This window comes from Pseudopodoces humilis, chromosome 8, assembly GCF_049639895.1.
Source record: "Pseudopodoces humilis isolate 2021_Gansu_Grassland_sample_001 chromosome 8, ASM4963989v1, whole genome shotgun sequence".
NCBI classification, from domain to species: domain Eukaryota; kingdom Metazoa; phylum Chordata; class Aves; order Passeriformes; family Paridae; genus Pseudopodoces; species Pseudopodoces humilis.
Genome location: NC_142207.1, coordinates 747,350 through 770,128, shown reverse-complemented (window position 1 = coordinate 770,128; position 22,779 = coordinate 747,350).

Genomic DNA, 22,779 nt, shown 5'->3' with positions numbered 1-22,779 from the left:
AACTTTGGCACATCCTCTGCCATTTGTGCACAGCCCACAAACATCATGGCAAAGCCATGATTGGGGCACAGCAGGGATCATCCCCTGGGAACAGAGTGCCCTTCCCCTGGGGGTGTCCAGGTGAATGCAGTGAAATCCCTTTGTGCCTGCTGCATCCATTCACCCCTTGGCCATTTCCAGGCCCTTGGGAGCTGCCACCTCAGGGGCAGTGAGTGCTGCTCTGAGCCCGTGGGGTCCCTGGGGTCCCTTCCCAGCCGAGTTCTCCTCCTGGAGCGCCCGTGCCCATGGGAACAGGGAACGCTGTGCTGTCCCTGGAAAGGCTGGACCCCGGGAGCACAGGTGGGCTGGGCAGATCCTCCCACCCACAACAGGTCCCCTGAAACCACCGAGGTGCTGCTGGAACCTTCCCAGTGGAAAAAGCCTTCCCGGGAACAGACCTGTGGGTTTAAACATCAGTTTTGATGTGACCTAATGGCTTTTGCTGCTTTGAAAAGAACATGAAAGAGTGACAGCAATATTGAATTTTTAAAATCCTGCTCTGTCCACCTGCAGAGCTTTTCTGGCATTCTTTAATAAGGACTTTTACCATGTCATTATACATTTTAATTACACTGTTAAATGTCACAATCACACATGCTAATGACATCATTATACCTATTTACACCAATTATGTCATTTGATGCAATTACAGTAATTCTGCCAATACACACAAATCAATAAAAAGGTTTTGTTTGCATTTTTAAATGAGAAATCACAAAAGAATAAATCCACTTTCTAAGAAAAGCAGGGCAAGGACTCAAACACTGAAACTAAAGAAATGACATTTGATGCCTGGTTTTTATTTCCACTACTATGAACAGCCAAAGCCTCCCATACCCAGAGGATGACACAACCATCCTGGTATCACCTGCAGAGCTTTCCAGGAATGATTTTACACTTTCTCCCAGGCCATCCTGGCAGTGAGGAATATTGGAATTCCACAGCAACCATATTTGATCTTTAAATTCGTCGATCTTTTCTCCAAACTCCCACACCGAGTGAAGTTTCACAGCGGGGATAATTGTACAATCATGGAATACCAGACTGGAATGGCTTGGAAGGGACCTTAAAACCCATTTCATTCCCTGCCGTGGACAGGGACACCTCCCACTATCCCAGGTTGCTCCAAGCCCTTCTGACCTTCCCTGGGGCACTTCCAGAGCCTTTCCCTGCTCAGGTCACCCCTGAAGGCTGCCTTGCATGGTGCTCAGAGCTGAGCATCACAGAGGGGAGGTTCTGATCCATCCCAGCTTCCCCTGCCGGAGCCTTTGCTCATGAACAGGTCCCAGCACAGAGTGGGAGCTTACAGCAAACTGCTCCAGTGATGTTCACCAGAGCTTACAGCAAACTGCTCCAGTGATGTTCACCAGAGCTTACAGCAAACTGCTCCAGTGATGTTCACCAGAGCTTACAGCAAACTGCTCCAGTGATGTTCACCAGAGCTTACAGCAAACTGCTCCAGTGATGTTCACCAGCGCTCAAAAACTTCCTTTCTGTAAAAAGACTCATCTCTTACAAAATGCAATCTGGTAAAACTGCACCAGTGAGTGCTGAGGAGCATCACAGGCTCAGCCATTCCAGTGCTCAGTGCCCACATTTCCTGGCACAGGCAGTGCTGTCAGCCAGGTGAGAGCAAGCCCCTCAGACCTGGCCAGTTTTCAGCTGGGATGAGGGAAATCACCAGCTCTGGGGCTCACCTGGCTCACACACACCCAGCTTCCTCAGTCATGGGAAGTTACTGACGAGTAATGAGTCGAGCTCAGAGCTAAGCTGAGGCTGACCTGGGCCCTGAGACCCGGCTCAGGCCAAAACACCGGTGGGAATTGTGTTTAAAAAAATCTATTCAATAGTTTAAATTAAATAAATGTTGGCAAACAGATTCTATTTAATAAATTTTCATTAGGAGAATTGTTTTCTACACCTGCTTACAGGCTCCAAAACACACTTTAGCCCATGTGTGAATGAAGACCATCAATTCCAGGTCTTCCCCCAAAAGAAAGGGTTCTCTTTTCCTGAAGCATTGCTGGCAGCCTACACGAGTATTCATCAGGCTTGTTGTCCAAGGCTGCTCTTTTCTCTCTCTCCACTACTGAAGAAAAGATATATTATTAAGAGATTTCATTTTTTCTCAGTATTTAACATGATCAGTTTCAGTGTCTGGATGGTTTGAAATATGTTCTCCATTGGACAGATAAGTCTTGGGCAAATGACTGACCTTTTGAAATAATATTTATAATTTTAGAAATGTAAAACTTAACATTCTTTAGTAATCCAATATTAAAATACATTTAAGTTGATCTATTAAATGCTACGATTCAAACTTTAAAAAAAATGTGCAATAGAAAAACATTAACAACATGTGTGGTTTGGAAAAATTCATTTATACAGCAGTTTGCAATGTCATGATGTATTTTAAATAAAAGAGCTACAGACAAAGGTATTGATTTTAGAGACTTAACTAAATAAACAGTATGTAAATTCTGTCTTTTTCTATAAAATTGGATCAGGACGCACATATTACAGTGTCTTTTTCTGAGGGAATGACAGCGATTGAATTTGGCAGACATTGGAATTTGGTTAAAGAGTTAAAGACCTTTGCTCTTTGGTTGGCGGCGCAGGCGAGCGCTGGGAAAGGACAGGGGGGCACGGCCAGGGCTGGGGACAGGTGCCCAGGGCTGGGGACAGGTGCCCAGGGGTGGGGACAGGTGCCCAATGATGGGGACAGGTGCCCAGGGCTGGGGACAGGTGCCCAATGATGGGGACAGGTGCCCAGGGCTGGGGACAGGTGCCCAATGATGGGGACAGGTGCCCAGAGGTGGGGACAGGTGCCCAGAGGTGGGGACAGGTGCCCAGGGCTGGGGACAGGTGCCCAGAGGTGGGGACAGGTGCCCAGAGGTGGGGACAGGTGCCCAGGGCTGGGGACAGGTGCCCAGAGGTGGGGACAGGTGCCCAGGGGTGGGGACAGGTGCCCAGGGGTGGGGACAGGTGCCCAGGGATGGGGACAGGTGCCCAGGGGTGGGGACAGCTGCCCAGGGCTGGGGACAGGTGCCCAATGATGGGGACAGGTGCCCAGGGCTGGGGACAGGTGCCCAATGATGGGGACAGGTGCCCAGGGCTGGGGACAGGTGCCCAGAGGTGGGGACAGGTGCCCAGGGCTGGGGACAGGTGCCCAATGATGGGGACAGCTGCCCAGGGATGGGGACAGCTGCCCAGGGAGGTGGCACTGCCAGGCCCTGCTCAGTGTCCAGGGGTCACTGCGGGAGCCCAGGGAGCCTTTCCTGCTGCTCCAGGGCACCCAGAGGGGCTCCTGGACAGGCTCTGCTGGGCTGGCCCTGGGGAAAGGCTCTGAGCACAAAAGTGAGCCTGGCCCTTGCTCTGCCAGCTGAGCTGCTCCGTCTCTTTTCCCAAGCCCTGCTCCGTCTCTTTTCCTAAACCTCGTGTGCAGCGTCCCTCAACACCCTGAGGAGCCTTCTCCCTCCCCAGCCCCAGCCCAAAACTTGCCAGCCAGCAGTGCTGACCATCGTGCTCTTAAAAAGAGAAAAAATAAAAAAAGGGGAAGATTTATTGATAACCTTTCTAACAAAGGGAAGATCATTCCCCAAGTTCCTTATTAATTTATGCTCCTCTATAATTATCACTTAGAGCAACCACTGGAGCACTAATAAATATATAATGAAAGCGAAAACATAGCACGCTGTGGAGCTTAATCTGAGATTACATATTTATAACAACAAAATATGTCATTCAAGCCTAGTTCAGGGCTTTCCATCCCAGCCCACCCTCTCCGAGGGCCGGTTTTTCTCCCCCCTTCTTTGTTATGTCATTCTGCAGACAGATCCAAGGCTGTTCCCTGTCACCCACCGGAGCAAGCAGCTCAACAGCAAGCGCAGTTGGACAGCCCTTAATTAGCGCTGCTCGGGACAGGCAGGACGAGAGCGGTGTCAGCATCTCCCTGCCATCCCTGCCCGGTGGCTGCTGCCGGAGCCCCGGCCACGCCGGGCTGCAAATGGCAAAAGCCGGGTCTCTCCTTCCCAGCCCTGAACACAGAGCTGGGGGATGGCACTGCGAGGAGAAACGGGAAATCTTCTACTTGGCGTTATCTGGCCTCAGATTATCCTATCCCATTACACAAAGTGTTTGTTTCTTTAAGCTTGAGCCATGCAGGGTCGTCGGCTCTGCCAAAACGGTGCCAGAGAGGTAAGAACAAACAGACAAATATCACAGTCACTCTTCACATCCTTGGAAACTCAGCATGGAAATCCAAATGCTGCTGTTCAGGTATTTGAATATAAAATCCTGATTTCTTATTCAAAGAGACTGAGGAGTGATATTAAAACTTTGCATTTTTGTGGGGATTAACACCAGGCTGTTCCATAGGATATAACCCATTCCTGGGAAAAGCAGCCCCCTTACATTGCCTTGCACCTGGAGGTGTCCCCAGGGAAGGGTGTGAAGGCATCCCAAATTTCACACTTTGGTTTTCACCGTTTGAACGATTTGCCTTTCGCTTTAAATCAGGTGGGAACATCAGCTGGGTCTCCAGATCCTGTCATACCCAAAGCATCATCCCCGTGCTCCCACCCCAACAAATTGTGTTTTCATTTGATTCTGATCAACACTAGACACAAAGTGGGGGTGACAGCATTTTCCAGTGCAAGTTTGTCATTGTTTATGAAAGATTCATAAACTGAGTGTGGCATCAGTTAATGTCTCCATAATCAGTGAGGAAACTTGGGCAGCACAGAGCATTTTCAGCTCAGGATTTCTTCCAAATTATTTTGCTTTGAAGGTTCAGTGCTCAGACATGAGCAGCAGTCACCTGAGTCACTTCCCAAATGGGAGAGATCCAGTTTTTAAAGGGAAGCAGCCATGAGTGCCTGGGGAGGAGCAGAATTCACATTTTGGGGGGGAAATGGGGTAAAGTGATGAGAGCCACGAGCACCTCTCAGCTCTCCACCCTTGAACAATTAAAGCCGTGATCCCGAGAGAACAAACGAAAACAAATGGGGGCTTGGTGTGTGTGTCATCCTTCTCTCTAATGCTCCAGCAGCTCCGCTCAGAGTTCAGGCAGTAAACAGGATGATTGATGGTCTTCCATGCACAAGTAGGAAAAACTGGAGATTCAGCTCCTTCTCCTGCTCCATTTTTCTTTTGCTGCTGCACCATTAGAGCTGGATGCCATCAATTTAAGCAGGTACAGGATCATACCCTAAAAATAACTCTCCTGATCTCTCCATTCCTTGTTGGAGGAGCCGGGAGCCCAGGTTCCTGCGTGAGGTGCGCCTTACCCATTCCTACCTATTACCAAATTCTGGAAACCTCTTGTGCACCAGCCACCAACGTCACAGGGCATGACACAGGTTCAGCTGGCACAAAGCCCCCCTGATCCAGCAGGAACAGCCCCCATTCCCGCAGGAATCGCCCCCATTCCCGCAGGAATCGCCCCCATTCCCGCGCCGGGCGCGTTCCCAGCTCCGTCCCGGCACAGAGCCACGGTGGCTCTCCAGGCTGGTGGCAGCACAGGCTGCTTTATAAGGATGAATGAAGATGAAAAGGAAGACAAATAGAAGTGAATGAGGCACTGCTGGCCGTGATTCATGAGAGCCTGCAGTAAGCCTGTTAGCCTCCGCCTGGCTCCCTTCGCCGGGAATAATGGATAGTTACAGTGTGGATGGTGACATTGTCAAACCATCAGGAATTGCTGATTATGGTGCTAAATATTGATCTCTGCTTCACATGTGTCAAAATTCTTTCTTCCCTTAATTAGAACTTCCCTAAGCACCCTCCAAGAACAAACCGAATAGATCAGATCTCCGTGAAAGGGAGTGTGATACCAGAATATAATTGTGACCTCTTGTCTTCCTCCTCTCTCTGGAGTTTTGAGATGACTTCAGCTGTCTATCCTGCCCTTCCCAGCACATGTGATAATCATACTCATTTTTCCCAATCTAACCATAGGAAGATTTTTCCAAGGCTGTGCTTTTCATCATTTCAACCCACCGGGGCTGCAGTCAGATGGCAGCGAAACTTAAAGTGCCAGAAGGTGCCTTTTTCTATTTGTTTGTTTCATGGTACACTGCACCAGGCAATGACCTGTGGCAGGAGTGTCACACAACACGGAGACAGGTTCACCCAATCAAAGGGAGCCTGAAAATTAACACAGATCCCTTCATTTCTTCATGTGGGATCGGGGAAGGGCAATTTAATGGATGTCAGAGTCCTCTGATTATCACCCCGCAATCACGGGCGGTAAAAAATTAACTTTTGTTATAATGATTACTCCGCATTATTTGTATTAAAAGCACATTTCCTCATCAAGGGAGTCATGACAATTAGTACTAATTTTGTATTACTGTTCAATCATCTTTCCTACTCTTTACAGTATTTATAATATAAAATAATGAAAGCCTGTGATGTATGGTTTCAATTTACTCCACAAACTGAGCACTTAAGTCATTTATCTTAGTTTATCTGTAATATACTGGGGCTCGGGGTTTTTTGTATTGTTTTTCTTAAACATGACACGGCGGTACATTTACCTTTAGTTTGATGTGCTTGATAAAAATCAATACTTCATTAAAAGATTCCCCCAAAATTGTTCAGAGCAATTTCAGCAGAGGAGAGGGAAGGAGGAAGGGGCTCATCTGTAACCCACTAACATTTATATAAGCACGCAGGGCTGCGCTGCCCAGGGCCAGCTTCTGCAGGAGCAGGGATGAAGACGTGCAATCGTGGGACTGTGAGGAGGGCAAGAGGGGGAGAAGGGCCCCGTTCCCTCCCCGCTCCCCGGGAAGCCGGAGAAATAACCACAAGTGACAGAAAAAAGGGAGGCACTCCCCAGGACAGAGCGTCAGGGCAAGTGCTGCAACAAGTGCTCGCTCTCACCCCTTCCCCTTCGTCCCCAGCAGCCAAAAATGAGCAATACAATTAATTTTCGGTTAATTTTCACTTAATTTGAACCTCTTGGGCAGAGGCTCTGTGTGCAGTCACAGCACACCCTGTGTTGAATGGAAGATGATCTTCCCCAGCAGAGCGGCCACGAGCGCAGAACCAGGGAATTGGGAAGGCTGGAAAAGTCCTTTAAGGTCACCAAGTCCAACCATCAACCGGCACCAGCACCGTGGTCAGCGCCAGCCCTGGTCCTCAAGTGCCACATTCCCAGGTTTTGAGCTCTTCCAGAGGTGGTGACTCCACCGCTGCCCTGGGTGCCCTGTCCCAGCCCTTTCCATGAGGAAATGCTTCCCAGTATCCGATCCCGAGCTCCCCCAGCTCCGCGAGGAGCACTTTCCTCACAGCACCCTCAGCGGGCACGGGCCGTGCTCGGCTCTGTGCTGAGGAGGGCAGGCAGGAAGAGTGTCCCTGATCCAGGCCAGGCAGGAATTCCCTGTCAGGAGACACACTGCTCGGGCCAGCAGTGTGTGTGAGCCACAGCCCGGCCCGGAGCCAGCCCTGCCCAGCGCCCCGTGAGCCCAAAAGCTGTCACCGAGGAGCCCTGGGGCACCCGAGCCTGCCGAGTCCTCAGGAGAGGCCTGTGGGGCTGGCTGCCAGCCACCCTAGCCACAGTGCTGCCTGCTAGTCACCCTAGCCACAACTGTGTCTCCAGCCATCCTAGCCACAGTTCTGCCTGCTAGTCACCCTAGCCACAATGGTGTCTGCCAGCCACCCTAGCCACAGTGCTGCCTGCTAGTCACCCTAGCCACAACTGTGTCTCCAGCCACCCTAGCCACAGTGCTGCCTGCTAGTCACCCTAGCCACAACTGTGTCTCCAGCCATCCTAGCCACAACTGTGTCTCCAGCCATCCTAGCCACAATTGTGTCTCCAGCCACCGGCTGCTGAGCACCGAGCCGTGCTGCTCCCGAGCTCAGAGCCACCCTGTGGCACTCCTGCACTGGCCTTTGGCCATCAGAGTGACCCGAGGCTGGCTCTGCCCTGCCCAGGCTCGAGGGACAAGGGCAGCCAAGGCTGTGTCCTCCCCCTGCCACGCTGGATCCTCTGCGCGAAGGGCAGCTCGCGCTCCCGAGGCCTCCCAACAGGAATACGGAAAAGCTTTATCGAGTGGCGCTGGCCGTGTGATTTGAAGTCATTTTGAGAGCCAGTTATTCTCCTAAAGCAGCAGAAATCTGTTTGATCAGGGCCCCTGGTGCCAGAGCTTTGCTCACCTAAAGATCACTGACCTGGCTCTGGGGCCGAGGGCCCTCCAGCCCTGGAGGGGAACTCTGCTGATGAGGCAGAACCACGCACGGGGCTTAAGCTTTTAAAAATATTGCACCTGCAGATCAGCAGGAGCGGGAGGAAAACACATCATTCCTTCATCCACGGCGCAGATTTCCAGTAATTCAGGGGAGGCAAATACGCTGCGATCAATAAAGCAGCTCCGTGCCTTCCACACTCACGGCCTCCTCATGAATCTTAACCAAGAGAAATAATAATAAGTGACAGAGAAGGTTTCTGGTACTTTAAATAAGCAAGTGAGCCTTCTAAAGCTACGAGCAACATTCTCTGGATATCAAAAATAATAACTGCTTGTGCAGCAGTGCAGCATGGAAACACAAGGGTATAAGATATACTGTACTTTAAGCTCTGTTTGATGAATCTGAGCACAGTTCCTGGGGGATAGATTACTTTAAACCATGCTCTTTTACTTTCTAATCCTGACTTGATTTGATTTGTACTTTAATACAGCTGCCTGGCAATTCAACAGCAAATAGAGACTATTTATGTAATCATATTGTAAGTAGTGGGACAAGAAGAAACTCTCTAGAACCTTTTTGGAAAATAGTTTGTTGTACTTTTTTATTTATTGAACAGCAGGGCTTCGGGCTTTTCAGTGCTCATTATAATTGGTTTTCTGCTTGAACTTTCAAAAACTGTCATGTCAATACTCAAACAGAATTTTTTTGCTTACTATATGGCTGTGGGCTCTATTTTCTCATGTGCTACTTGGCAAAGTTCTTGTAATATCTTAGAGGCAAGTTCTAGACTTCGAGCTGCTATTTCAGAGACTGGAAGGCAGGGTTATTTTATCTCCCCCATTGTTCTTGTTCGCCTTCCCAGCATTCTGCAGCGCATTTGCTGGGGTTCAGTGGCTGGGGAGGAGGCTGCTCCAGGCTCAGCATCTGCTCAGCAGCACTGCTGGGCCGGGCCCTGCTCCTAAAAACAGGAGTGAGGCTCACCTCTGGCCCTGCCACTGTGAGGAACAAATATTCCCAGTCCCAACAGGGCCAGAATTCAGGGAACAACAGGAAACATCTATGGGGCAGCAATCAGAGCTCCACTGGCTGACTTCAGGCACCTCCTCACCCCAGTGTCCATGCTGGAGTTCTGTCCAGTTCCCCTGCACCAGGACAGGGGCTGGATCCCAGTGCAGGTGTTGGTTCAGTCCAGCCATCCAGGACTGGAGCTGGTGCACTCCTCAGCACTCATCCCTGCCCCTCAGCATCCATCCCAAACCCTTCCCTGACCCTCAGCACTCATCCCTGCCCCTCAGCATCCATCCCAAACCCATCCCTGCCCCTCAGCACTCATCCCTGCCCCTCAGCATCCATCCCAAACCCATCCCTGCCCCTCAGCATCCATCCCAAACCCATCCCTGCCCCTCAGCATCCATCCCAAACCCATCCCTGACCCTCAGCACTCATCCCTGCCCCTCAGCACCATCCCAAACCCATCCCTGCCCCTCAGCATCCACCCCAAACCCTTCCCTGACCCTCAGCATTCCCAACCCATTCCTGCCCCAAAACACTTTCCACAAATATTTCTGTTCCTGAAGAGCTTTCCCTTGGCTGCTCTGTTTGTTCCTTTGCAAACAGCCTGTAAAATTACTGCAATCGTTTTCTATCGTGTTACAAACACTGGAGAATAAAAAAATAATAATAAAAAAAAAATAAAATCAAAAGAAGAGTTTAGTGCCTTGTACAGCAAAAAATCCAGTTTGCTGCAGTGGGGAAGGGTGTTCTCTGCTGTGCTTTGCTGTGAAAATGAAACTGGTCTAGATGGGAATAAAACCTGCCTATTTTAGTACTTAAAGAAAATCTCTATTTGTGGTTACTCACTGGATTTAAAAAAAAAATAAATAAGAAAAAACACTTGGTCCAGCTACTGCACACAAAATGAAATTAAAACAGAAACCCATCCTAAGAGCCCTGCTTCCTTTGGTACTGATCTGGCAAAGGAAGCAGCGAGGAGAGGAGGTGGGATCTGTGGTTTCAGACTTTGACAAACCTCAGGACGGTGCTGGCGGTGTTTGAAGGTGGCTGGAAGGTTCTTGCCCTTGGCAAGGCGTGGCTGTGCTGCTCAGGCTGCAGAGGACACCAGCCTGGCTTTGCTGAGCTGCACACTGAGCTGGACTGGGCACCACTGGGAATCTGCTGCTCCACCCCCGCTGGGGCTCGGTGAAAAATATCACTATTGAAACCCTGCAAGCGGAATTTTGCCTTTAGCTTCTCCCAAGAGACGAAGGAAAACTCAGATTTTTGTTCTAAATTCATATCAGATTACAAATGAGTGATAAATTCTATGCCTAGAATGCCAGGATGTTTTTCCCCCAGTGCTTACCACTGCTGACAGAAGAAAGCAGCGATGAACTATTTTAAGTACATCGCTAATTCCAGGGAAATTCAGCGAGGGGGGGGAGAAAAAAGCCTCATATAACAGCAAAAGCTCTTTGAAACAATAATGCAATATGCAGCACTTATTAGAATCTATTATTTCTGTCAAATATTGAGCCAGCAGGGGTGTGCAAACACATGCACCGGGGTGGCTGCCTGTTAACCAGGACCTGACACATTCTGCTGGGCTCGGGGAGCTCCAGAGGAAAATTCCACCCTGCAGAATTTCAGTGGCCAAAATTCATACAAAATTCGTATTTAAACTTAAAGCAAACATGCTTGGGAGTGCTGTTAATAACAGGCTGAACAACAGCCTCAAAGCTTTCGTTTTTAAAAAATTACTGCGCATTTCATATTAAAATACATTAAATGTAGAGTTCTCACTACAGAATTTATATTTGCTTTTTCATTTTCTTATTAACTCCCATTTTCTCTGCACTTGACTTATGAAATGCTAATACTGCAACTATTTTTTTCCTTAAAAAAAAACAAACAAGCTGTACGGTTGTTTTAAAAAAATAACCAAAAAAGCCAATTTGTCATTTTCCCCAGTGTTTCCAGAGACAATAGAGGGTCAATAGTTTGGCAGGATCAGGGCAGGGGAAGGTTTATCCAGCATGGGTGACAGCTGGGAAGGGAAAGCAGAGACGAGATTGCAGGTTTGGTTCCTAAAACTATATCGAGGCTACTCTTTTAGTCAACTTGGAAATTTATATACTATACACTAACCCTCCTTTAATATCCTCTCTCTCTTTCCTCTGGGCATTTATTGCTGTTCTTTCTAGTTCAGTAACCAGTGAGCAGAAGGTTCATTAAAACTAATTGAATTGGAAACTTGTCTGCCCTGGGAAATGTTAACTCTTTGTTGTTATCTCTGGGAAATTCCTTTTGTTATTTCCCTGTGAATGATGCGGCTGGGCTGGAGCAGACAGCAAGCAGCACCTCGGGAAGCTCTTCCTTGGGCAGCACCTTTGGGATGGCTCTGAGCCCTGGGGACACCCTGGGGACATCCTGGGGACATCCTGGGGACATCCTGGGGACACCCTGGGGACATCCTGGGGACACCCTGGGGACATCCTGGGGACACCCTGGGGACATCCCTGTGGCTCCTGCCCAAAGGCCAGCACAGCTCCAGCCTTGGGCACCTGCTGGGACCCCCAGAGGACACGGGGGCACATCCCAGGGATCAAACAGCACAGGGAAGGACACGGGGATTCCAGGAGGGACAATCTTCCCTTCCCTCTGGCAATCCTTTGGGAGCAGCGCTCCCCAACCAGCTCCAGAGAGGGCTCAGGACAGGGGCTTGTCCAGCTCCTCACAGCTCGGAAATATCGATGAAATAAAACACTTGACAATAGTCACAGTGGTAGATTTCTGACAGCTTTAAAAATCAATTGAAAATAACAGGCAACCCACTGTTGCTAATAAAAGTAAATATTTATGACTGATTTGACTGAGCTTCAATACCAGTCAATCACTTTCTAAAGGATCTTTGCAATTCATTAACCTCTTTTTACTGGTCTTGTCCCTGTTGGTATTAGCCATTAAAAGGGAATAAGGGAGGGGGGCTTGATTTTTCTATTCTCATCATTCATAGCTTATTTGTTCATTCCCTCCATTCCCATACGTTGCTGTTAAATTGATTGTCTGTTTAGTCATATGAATGATAAAGCAGCTCTGCCAGGGAGAATGAAAGCCTCCATTAATTCCTGAGGAGGGTGGGCTGCTTTGCTTCAGCCTCAGCCTAAACCAAAACTACTCCCATGGTTTCCTGCCACATCAGTAACTAAATTTAGCCCTTAACATATTGCTGATAATAAGAGCCATAATTCTCCTCACAAACTTTTCCACGTCAAAACTTCAGGGGAAATGATGTTTATGAACATCTCTTAAGGACGGTTGTTAGCAGCCTCACCCGTAACGTGACGCAGCAGGAATGGAGACAGCTGTCTTCATCTCACAATTCAAAAGGGACTGCTGGGAAATAACCGTGGCATGCCACAGGGGAAGAAGAATTACATCAGCAGGAATTTCCCCATGGAAAGGGCGCTCAGGCCTTGGAAGTGCCCAGGGAGGTTTGCAGTGCCCATCCCTGGAGGTGTCCAGGGAATTCCTGGAGGTGGCACTCAGGGCTGGGGACACGGTGGGATGGGGCACAGCCGGGATTTGATGACTTTGGAATGCTTTTCCAGCCTCAGTGATCCTGGGATTCTCTAAGAATAGACACAATTGCTCCTTTAAATAATCAAGATGAGGAGGGTAGGTCTGACTTTCCAACCTACCTAAATCCCATGTTTGTGTTCTTTGAAAATGGTGAGCTAAAGCACTGTCTAAACATAGCATTCAACCAAAACCTTCACACGGAACCTTGTCCCCCTAAAACACCCCAGAGGGACAGGCAGACTGTGCCCACAGGCAAGGTGCCCTCGAGTGCTGCCCTCGGAGCTGCAGCCAAGGGCTCCTCGCTGGGACACTTCACTTTGTTATCAAGAACCAGCTCTAGAATCTGTGGGACCTGAACTGGGAACAGAACCTGCATGATCTAAACTAAAGGTGCCAGCCTGGGGGCAACGTTGTACTTTACATCCCCTCCAAGGAACTCTTCCTTCCTGAGGCAGATCCCCAGGTGAGGGGAGGCAGGGGTCCCACCTCAGGAGCTCCCAGCACACGGCATTTCCCAGCTGCACGTGCAGAACCCCGCTGTCCTCTGCTCCCAGCACCCCCTGAGCACTGGGAAAGCTGCAGAGGAGGAGAATGGCCAGACCTGCGAGGCCACTGGTGCCAGGGGCAGCTTTAAGCCCAGGTCCAGCACGTGGCTGTGGCAGGTAAGGTCCTTGCAGGGTGCTGCGGTCACCTGCAGCCAGGGGTAGGGGGATGGCACTGGCCAGGCCACCCTGGGCAGGGCATTATTTAGTGCCAGCAGCTGGGGACAACACATCTTTATATCAGAACAATCCCTCCCTCGCCACCAGGACCAGCTGAAGGCCACGCTCACAGTAACAGCTGAATTATTTGCAGTGGAAGTTTTTTTGGCAAACACCGAGTCCCTTTCCCGTGTGTGAGTCACCCCCACACAAACTTCTGTTGATGCTAATTTAGCACTTTCATTTATAAGTCCCTCTGATCTATTCAACAGCTCATTTTCGATATCAGGGATAACCACAGATTGCCCACGGACTGTTCTCGAGTCTGTTGGCTCCAGCATTTATTTTTCTGTCTGATTAGTCACTTCAGCCACACGCTGCTGTCTCCAGTCCTGGTGGCTACCCTGCAACTCCAGGCCTCGTGTCCCCAGCTGAGGGAACTCAGCCCAGATGTAAATGCTTTAAAACTGTGGCAGGGAATTTTCAATTAAAGAAATTCATGTCTGGATTCTTTTTACCTTGACAATCCAGCCCAGGCTGAGTTTCAGGGTGAGGCACAGCTTCCTATCTGCAAGTTTTCACACAGTGCAGAGCTAAGAACGTGCTTTCAGCTGCTCCTCAAGGTTCTCACTTGGTGAGGATTTCATTATTTCAGGTCACTCCCCCCTTCACTCCAAGTTTTGCTAAGAAGGGCAAGGTTTGTGAGCAGCAAAACAACTGCCAGCAACAACAATCTTAGTTTAAACAAAACCTTAAAAGACAAGTTCTTCAGCATTCCCTGAGGGATTTAGGGTCACACCTGCTCCAGGTGCTGCTGACTCCTGTGCCACACCAGGAGCAGTCCCTGGCACCCTGTGGCTCTCGGGGAGCAGCCCCAAAGCCACCTCTCAGCTCCTCTGCAGAGCTCGCAGGGAAGGACGGCACCCAACGGGGTCAGGCAATGTAAATTCTATTTAGATGGCAACTCGGACAATGAGATCAAGCTCATAAACTCCGTTTTATCATCCTCTTTCTTGGAGGATGAGTGAAATCCTCTTTCCTTGTTTGCAGAGCGTGAGAAAGCCGTCTGAGAGTGAGACAGAGTGCACACAGGCTGGGATGGGAGGGCATTCACAGGGGCTGCTCTCCTCTCCAGACCTGCCCTGCTGACTCCATCCAGGCTCTCCTCGGCCCAGCAGGAGCAGCAGGGGCAGCACAGGGGTGGGCTCGGCTCTGAGGGGCAGCAGCAACACAATCCCCCCCTCCCAGTGCCCCAGCCCATCCAGCCTTGGGGGTCCCAGGCCACCCCTAAACCCAGCGTCCTCATCTTCCTGCAAAACCGCGTTTGCAGCTTCCCTCTGTGACACCAGCAGCCGGGGAAGGTTTTAAAAACAGAACTGGAGGCTGGTTTCAAAATGAACGAGCCATCTGTTTAACCTGCCCAGGACAGCCCTGCCCAAGGCAGAGCCACGGGCATCCACAGCCTCCTTCCCTCCTCTCCAAGCTCTGCCTGCAAGGGGCTCCGAGCTCGAGTTCTTGTAGATAAATACAGAACATGCTTACAGCTGCCAATGACAGATGTTCAGTGTAAATATTATTCCAGCAGATTTTTTAATCAGATGGTGTAATGCATGATAGTGTCATTTAAAAGAAAAAAAAACGGGTGAATACAGTGAAAAAATTACCATTTGAAAGGCAGAACTATTTTTGGCAGAATTCATAATGAACTAATTTTTCTCGTCAGCAAAATGACGCTAAAAGAGACACAAAACTTATTTCTTAGTTGTAAGAAAGCGAATAATTAAAAATTATATACATGTTCACCTTTATGTTCAGGTGCAGAGGAGTCCCACACACCATGACCTGTATTTGTTCAGCACCATGGAAACCATTTCACTCCATTATCCAAACATTATTTACATAAAACCGAGGGGGAAAAGGTAAGAGAAAATAAAAGTGACACAGGCAGAAATAATGACAGCGATCGGATTCATGGTGGAGAAGTGGGCAGGGAACCAAGAGGGCTTTAATGAGATTTACATTCGCGGAGGGGAGCGGGTTCCGAGGAGCTGATTGCATCCAAATGGGATGAAAAGGCAGAGCTGAGCTGGGCAGTGCAGGATTCCTCATTCCTGCCCAGCACTGCCCCAGCAGAGGGACAAACACGGCTGAGGAGCGGGGCAGCTCGGCAGGAGACACCCGGGGGACAGCAGGGACAGGGACGGGGACAGGGATGGGGACAGGGACAGGGATGGGGACAGGGAACAAGAGGGACAGGAGCCCACGCTGTGTTTAGGAAGGACAGCTGGCCACCAGCGCAGGTGTCTCACCCTGCAGGGAGTGACACCTTTCCCACAGGGCAGGGTTTTAATGTCCCTGCCCCGAACCTGCCCTGGCATCCCCCAAATGCTGCTGGCAGCGACAGCCCCGGCACTCGGCTCCCCAAACACCCCACACTCGCTGAAATGAGTCTCCTTCAGCAGCTGCTGAAGTTTTCCAAATGTTTTTCCCTCTCTAGGTGGATAAAACATGCCTGGGACAATCAGCAAAGCCAGGGAATATCCAGAAATCTGCGTTTAGAGCAGACACTTCCCTGTCTGCACAGCTCACGAAGCAGCCAAAGCCAAGGATTCTGCAAACGGGGGAAGGGAAAACGAGCAGAAAACCTCCTGACCCGGTTTTTCTGTCTCAGGGCGGGTGAGACACGGCCCAGCCGAGCCTGGCAGCCCCAGCCCTGCCACCAGGAGCCCTTCCATGGGCAGAGCACCAGCGGCTTCCAGGCAAGGGCTTCCAAAACAATTTACAGCTGAGTGCTGAGAGCGGAATGCTTATTGTCACTTAATTAAAAGAATTTCATTTTAATGCCTTTTGCCCATTTAGAGCCAATTAATGCAAGGTGCTAAGTACTCTTAAATCACATGGCAGCCAAGGCGAGCTAAGGCTGATCAACATTTCACGAGAAGAACCTTTTCTGATTTGATTCTCAGCTGAGATATTGAAGTGCTCTTCCCAGTGCCTTCTTTGGGATGGGAATTTGGAGAGAAGCAGAATTGGAGGCTTCCTGCATCAACAGCACCTGCAGAACGCGGCAGTGCAGCTGCTGCTACCCCAAAACACACGGGAAAAACCTTCAGTGCCACGGCAGGGACAGCTCCCACTGCTCCAGGGTGCTCCAGCCCCAATGTCCAGCCCGGCCTTGGGCACTGCCAGGGATCCAGGGCCTGCCCACCCTGCCAGCCAGGAATTCCTTCCTAATTCCAAACCACAACCAAAGCTCTCAGCAGCAAAGAAGAACCCAAAACACCTGACCAGAATTCCCCCACTGGAAGGTTTGAATTGCTTGCAGCCAAAGCCACGCTGTAGCTCTGGTTTCTGCGCAAACACCAGGGGCACCTCCCGTGCAGTGCAGCAGGAAATGCAAACTCACTCGGGCTCTGTGTCCGTGCCACAGCCTGGACTGGCCCCAGAGTGTGACCACAGCCTGCTCTGCACCACACAGACCAGCACAAGCACGCTCTTCCTCAGCCGCTTCCAGCCAGGAGGAGCCGGCTGCAGGGCAGGAGCGGGCTGCCCCAGCTCCCCGTTTAACCTGGCTGCAGCACACACTGGTTTTTGGCTTTTGAGGCCAGGTGTGAGCACCAGGAGCCTGGCAGGCAGCACAGCGTGGGTTTGCAGCCCCTGGAGCTCTCCTGGCTTTCCCTGCAGCTCCTGCTGCTGATGCCTCTGGGCTCACCCCCACTTTACAGAGATGTGCGAGAGCCAAGGATGATTCACAGGAAAAAGGTGTGAGGGAGGAGCAGCGGCAGAATCAGAGAGGACAAGACCTGCCACAAACACGTCCCTGTGGTGCAGAGCCAGCGTGGGTGGGCTGGAGGCCACTGGACATTAAAGAAGGCAGAGTGACGACAGAAGGCACCAAGTAACTGCAAAACCTGGAAGTCAGAGTGCACCAGCAGCTAACTGAATGCTGGAAACGCACCACAACCTGCCTATCACTCAATACATAGAAGCACAACAGGTTTTTTTGAATCCCTAAAACTCAGTATTTTATCGTGAAGGACCCTTCCTAACTCCAGAAGGATGCACAGAGCTTGAAGGAAGGCAGCAGTTATTGAAACACTCCTAAACCCAGCCTGTCCCCATCCCTGGCTCTCCTCTGGATTGTCCTGGGTGAGTCTCAGCAGGTGCCACTGCCCAGCTGAGCCCTGAGCTGCCTCAATATTTCCTCTGGGGCCGCTGCAGAATCATCCATCCCCTTCCTTTGGAGCAGCTCTGCCTTTGATCTCCTCTCCACAGCTTTGCTTTTCACATGGCAGGTGGTGTGAGGAGCTCGTACCCCACCAGGAGAGCGCTGGCCGGTCCCCACCGCTGTGTGCCCCAGTGCATCCCATCACTGCAGGCACCCTAAACTCTGCTATGCTAACTGCCTCCAGCTCCAAAACACAGCTAGCCAAACCACACTGCTGCATGCAGGAATGAATAACCATCGGCTAAAACACTGGGCCTTGAGTGGTTTGTGGCTTAGTTTTTCAGTTTTATTTTAAAAGGGATGTTTGATGTAATTCTTTATTTTAAATCCCCTTTCTCAGTCTTAAGCTGAGGTTCAAGAGTGGTGTTTTCAGCCAGGCAGACTCTCCCTGGCTGGTCACCTGCCTTTAAGGAGGACAGAGGCAGGAGTCTCAGCTGGGTGGGATTCAGGGGCAGGGGACCTGCAGGTCTCTCCTGCACACAGCTCTGGAGCTCAGCGTGACCACCGTGTCCCCACTGGGCCTGCAGCCCCAGCTCCTCCTGCTCCAGGAGCCAGGGAATGCCCCCACACCCCCCCAGAGCCCCAATCGATGCACAAAACGAGGCACACTTGGTAAACACCGCGATCACATCAATTGCTATTGTATTTGTAATTACCTTCATTTATCACACGCGCTGCCGGCTGATCATAATCATCTCAACATATCCATAAAAACCATCCAAGCAGCGTTATCCCGAGGTGTGCACACAGCCCCCAGCCATGAATCATCTGCCCTGCGCCAGGAAGTCACCACACACCTTACAGACAAGGATCTGAGGAAAAGAAACTTCTCTCGGAGATATTTAGAGACCCGGCTTTCACAAAGTATCATCTTCCCATGCTCGCTAGGCCTCCATAAAAATAATCTGAGGAAGAACCTTTAAAACTCCCCCACCTGTGCTGCTACCAGTGGGTAAAAGAGGAAAAAAAAAAATGAATGGAAGGGAAAAAAAGAAAGAGTAGAAGCCCTTAATTTTGCTTTTGTAAGCGCAGATTTTACTCCTGGAACACTGACAGCCTGAAACCTTGGTACAACTGACCCAACAGAGAACAGGGGAGGGCAAAGAATGTGACTGCAATTAAACACACCTCAAAAAAAATCACAGAATCCCAGGATCCCTGAGGCTGGAAAAGCAATCCAAGATCATCAAATCCCAGCTGAGCCAAATCCCAGCCAGAGCCCTGAGTGCCACCTCCAGGAATTCCCTGGACACCTCCAGGGATGGGCACTGCAAACCTCCCTGGGCACTTCCAAGGCCTGAGCGCCCTTTCCATGGGGAAATTCCTGCTGCTGTCCCCCGTGAGCTGCCCTGGCCCAGCCTGAGGCTGAGGGGATCTCCCACCCAAATTTTACCTGGAGTCCCAGGGAGAGAGGCAGACAGGCACTAACAGCACATCACACACACATCTGAGGTGCTAATTGATAGCAATCCACTCCAGAAGGATTGGCAGTATAATCTCAGCTGTTATGATCGATTGGTGAGTTAAATCTGGGATCAATTCCCCTCCAGCCAAGCGGGTGCTGCAGCCTGGGGCACATTCCAGCACTGCTGAGAGCTCGGGGCAGTCCCTGAGCAGCTCTGCACACCTGAGCCAGGTAAACAGCCCTGAGGCTGCCCCGGAATATTAATCACACCTCAGGTGGGAAATGTGTTTAATTACAGCGAGATGTGACCGGGGATGGATTGGATACACACACGAAGGATTGCAGGCCCCTTCCTCTGGCAGGAGCCGTTCAGCAGCAGCTCTGAAGGACCAGCCTTGTGCCAAGGAGCAGGTTCTGAGTGAGGAATCAGCTGTGCAGGGTCCTGGCAGGGAGCAGGAACAGGTTCTGAGTGAGGAATCAGCTGTGCAGGGTCCTGGCAGGGAGCAGGGGCTGAGGGCAGCACAGAGCCCTTGGCCATCGCTCCACAGGGCCAGGAGCAGCCCCAGGTTGGGACCCAGACCTCGCTGTTTTCCTTGCCCAAGGTCCCTCTGCCTCTCTCTTTTTGTCTGTTTTGGTTAAAGGAGTTTTTCAGCCCTTCCAGCAGCCTCCCCTCCCCTCACAGATCCCTCCTGGACAAAGCACAGCTGCTCTGCAGCTCCACTGCTGTTCCTGAGACCTGGGAGATCCAAAAAACAACCCAACCGGGGCCTTGGCTGCACTACAGCGGCTCCCACTGTCCCAGGCTGCTCCAAACCCATCCAGCCCGGCCTGGGACACTGCCAGGGATCCAGGGACAGCCACAGCAAATCTGGGAATTCCCAATTCCCAATATCCCACCCATCCCTGCCCTCTGGCACTGGGAGCCATTCCCTGGGTCCTGTCCCTCCATCCCTTGTCCCCAGTCCCTCTCCAGCTCTCCTGGAGCCCCTTCAGGCCCTGCAAGGGGCTCTGAGCTCTCCCTGGATCCTTCCCTTCTCCAGGGGAACATTCCCAGCTCTGCCTGGATCCTTCCCTTCTCCAGGGGAACATTCCCAGCTCTCCCTGGATCCTTCCCTTCTCCAGGGGAACATTCCCAGCTCTCCCTGGATCCTTCCCTTCTCCAGGGGAACATTCCCAGCTCTCCCTGGATCCTTCCCTTCTCCAGGAGAACACTCCCAGCTCTCCCAGCCGGGCTCCAGAGGGGCTCCAGCCCTGGAGCAGCTCTGGGGTCTCCTCTGGACTCTCCAGCATTCCCACATCCTCCCCATTTGGGGTTTCTATTTTCAGTCTGCAGGAACAGACGCTTCCCCCAGCGCTGCCGGGCACAGCTGCCCCATCCTCCATGGCAGCGTCTGGAGGAGCCGGGGCAGCCGGGAGGTGTAGGGCACAAATAAACGGACAGACAGACGGACAGACGGGCACACGGACAGACACATGGACACACGGACGGACACATGGACACACGGACAGACACACGGACGGACACACGGACACACGGACGGACACACGGACGGACACACGGACGGACACACGGACGGACACACGGACACACGGACACACGGACACACGGACGGACACACGGACACACGGACACACGGACACACGGACGGACACACGGACACACGGACACACGGACACACGGACGGACACACGGACAGACACATGGACACACGGACACACGGACGGACACACGGACGGACACACGGACACACGGACGGACACACGGACGGACACACGGACACACGGACGGACACACGGACACACGGACGGACACACGGACACACGGACACACGGACGGACACACGGACACACGGACGGACACACGGACGGACACACGGACACACGGACGGACACACGGACGGACACACGGACACACGGACGGACACACGGACACACGGACGGACACACGGACGGACACACGGACACACGGACACACGGACGGACACACGGACACACGGACACACGGACGGACACACGGACACACGGACGGACACACGGACGGACACACGGACACACGGACACACGGACGGACACACGGACACACGGACACACGGACGGACACACGGACGGACACACGGACACACGGACACACGGACGGACACACGGACACACGGACACACGGACGGACACACGGACACACGGACGGACACACGGACGGACAGGTCCCGGTCGAGGCGGGCGCAGTCCCAGCAGGGCCCGGCAGAGGGCGGCAGAGGCGGCACCGCCCCAGCGGGAACCGGACCGGGACCGGGATGGGAACCCCGGGATGGGAACCCCGGGATGGGACCGGGATGGGACCGGGATGGGACCGGGATGGGAACCCCGGGATGGGAACCCCGGGATGGGACCGGGATGGGAACCCCGGGATGGGACCGGGATGGGAACCCCGGGATGGGAACCCCGGGATGGGAACCCCGCCTCTCCAAGGAAACCTCAGAGCCCCTTGCAGGGCCTGAAGGGGCTCCAGGAGAGCTGGAGAGGGACTGGGGACAAGGGATGGAGGGACAGGAGCCAGGGAATGGCTCCCAGTGCCAGAGGGCAGCGATGGATGGGAGATTGGGAATTGGGAATTCCTGACTGGGAGGGTGGGGAGGGGCTGGGCTGGAATTCCCAGATTTGCTGTGGCTGTCCCTGGATCCCTGGCAGTGCCCAAGGCCAGGCTGGATGGGTTTGGAGCAGCCTGGGGCAGTGGGAGGTGTCCCTGCCATGGCTGGGGTGACACTGGCTGGGTGTTCCTTCCAACCCGAACGGTTTTGCACCCCTCTGATTCCATCGGCTCACAAAAACACCCCTCAGACAAATCTGTCCCTCTGCAAATGCCCTCACCGGGCCAGGGCCACAGGGAGGGACAACCTAGCAGGAAGCCCTTGGTCACCAGCACAGCTCAGCTGCCTGACCACAGCACCCCAATGCCCCCCTCCATCCTGCAGCAATGCACACCTCTCCCTTTAAACAAGGAAATCAAGCCCATGTAAGCCCATGAAATTCAGACACTTCAGGATCAAGATTTACTGTTCAACACCTGTAAATTCTTCTGAAACAACACAAGTAGTTGGTCCCAAGACAGCCTGATTGTCTCATAACAGACAGGCAGGTTGTTTGCCACTTCAAGAACATTCAATGACATCACAAAGACTTCAGAGTAAAGTTTGGAATAGATGCAGATTGTGAGAGACAGAGAGACTGCAATAATTAAATATCTGTCATGTCCATCCATCCATCCAATCTGACATAAATCCCCCAACCCTTTGCCACAGCTGAGTCAGATCAGGCCAGGCCTCATGAACAGGCTTTTAAAACATCTTAGTTCTTTAATAACCCCCCCAGGAGCCACCACCCTGCCAGGGAGTACAGCTCATTAAATATCCATGAGAGGGGAGCTGGAAGGAGCAATGCCAACCTGCTGCCCTGCCACGGGGCGTGCCAGGGGCTCACCAAGACAGCTGCAGGTGCCTCACCCTTCTGTGCTCCCATCCAAGTATTTCGTCTTGGAAAGAGAAATAATCATAAAGTGATAAGCCATAAAACCCAAAGAGTTTCCATAGAGTGTGGGATTTTTCAAAATGTCAAAGAGAAATGCAATAAATACACGCAAA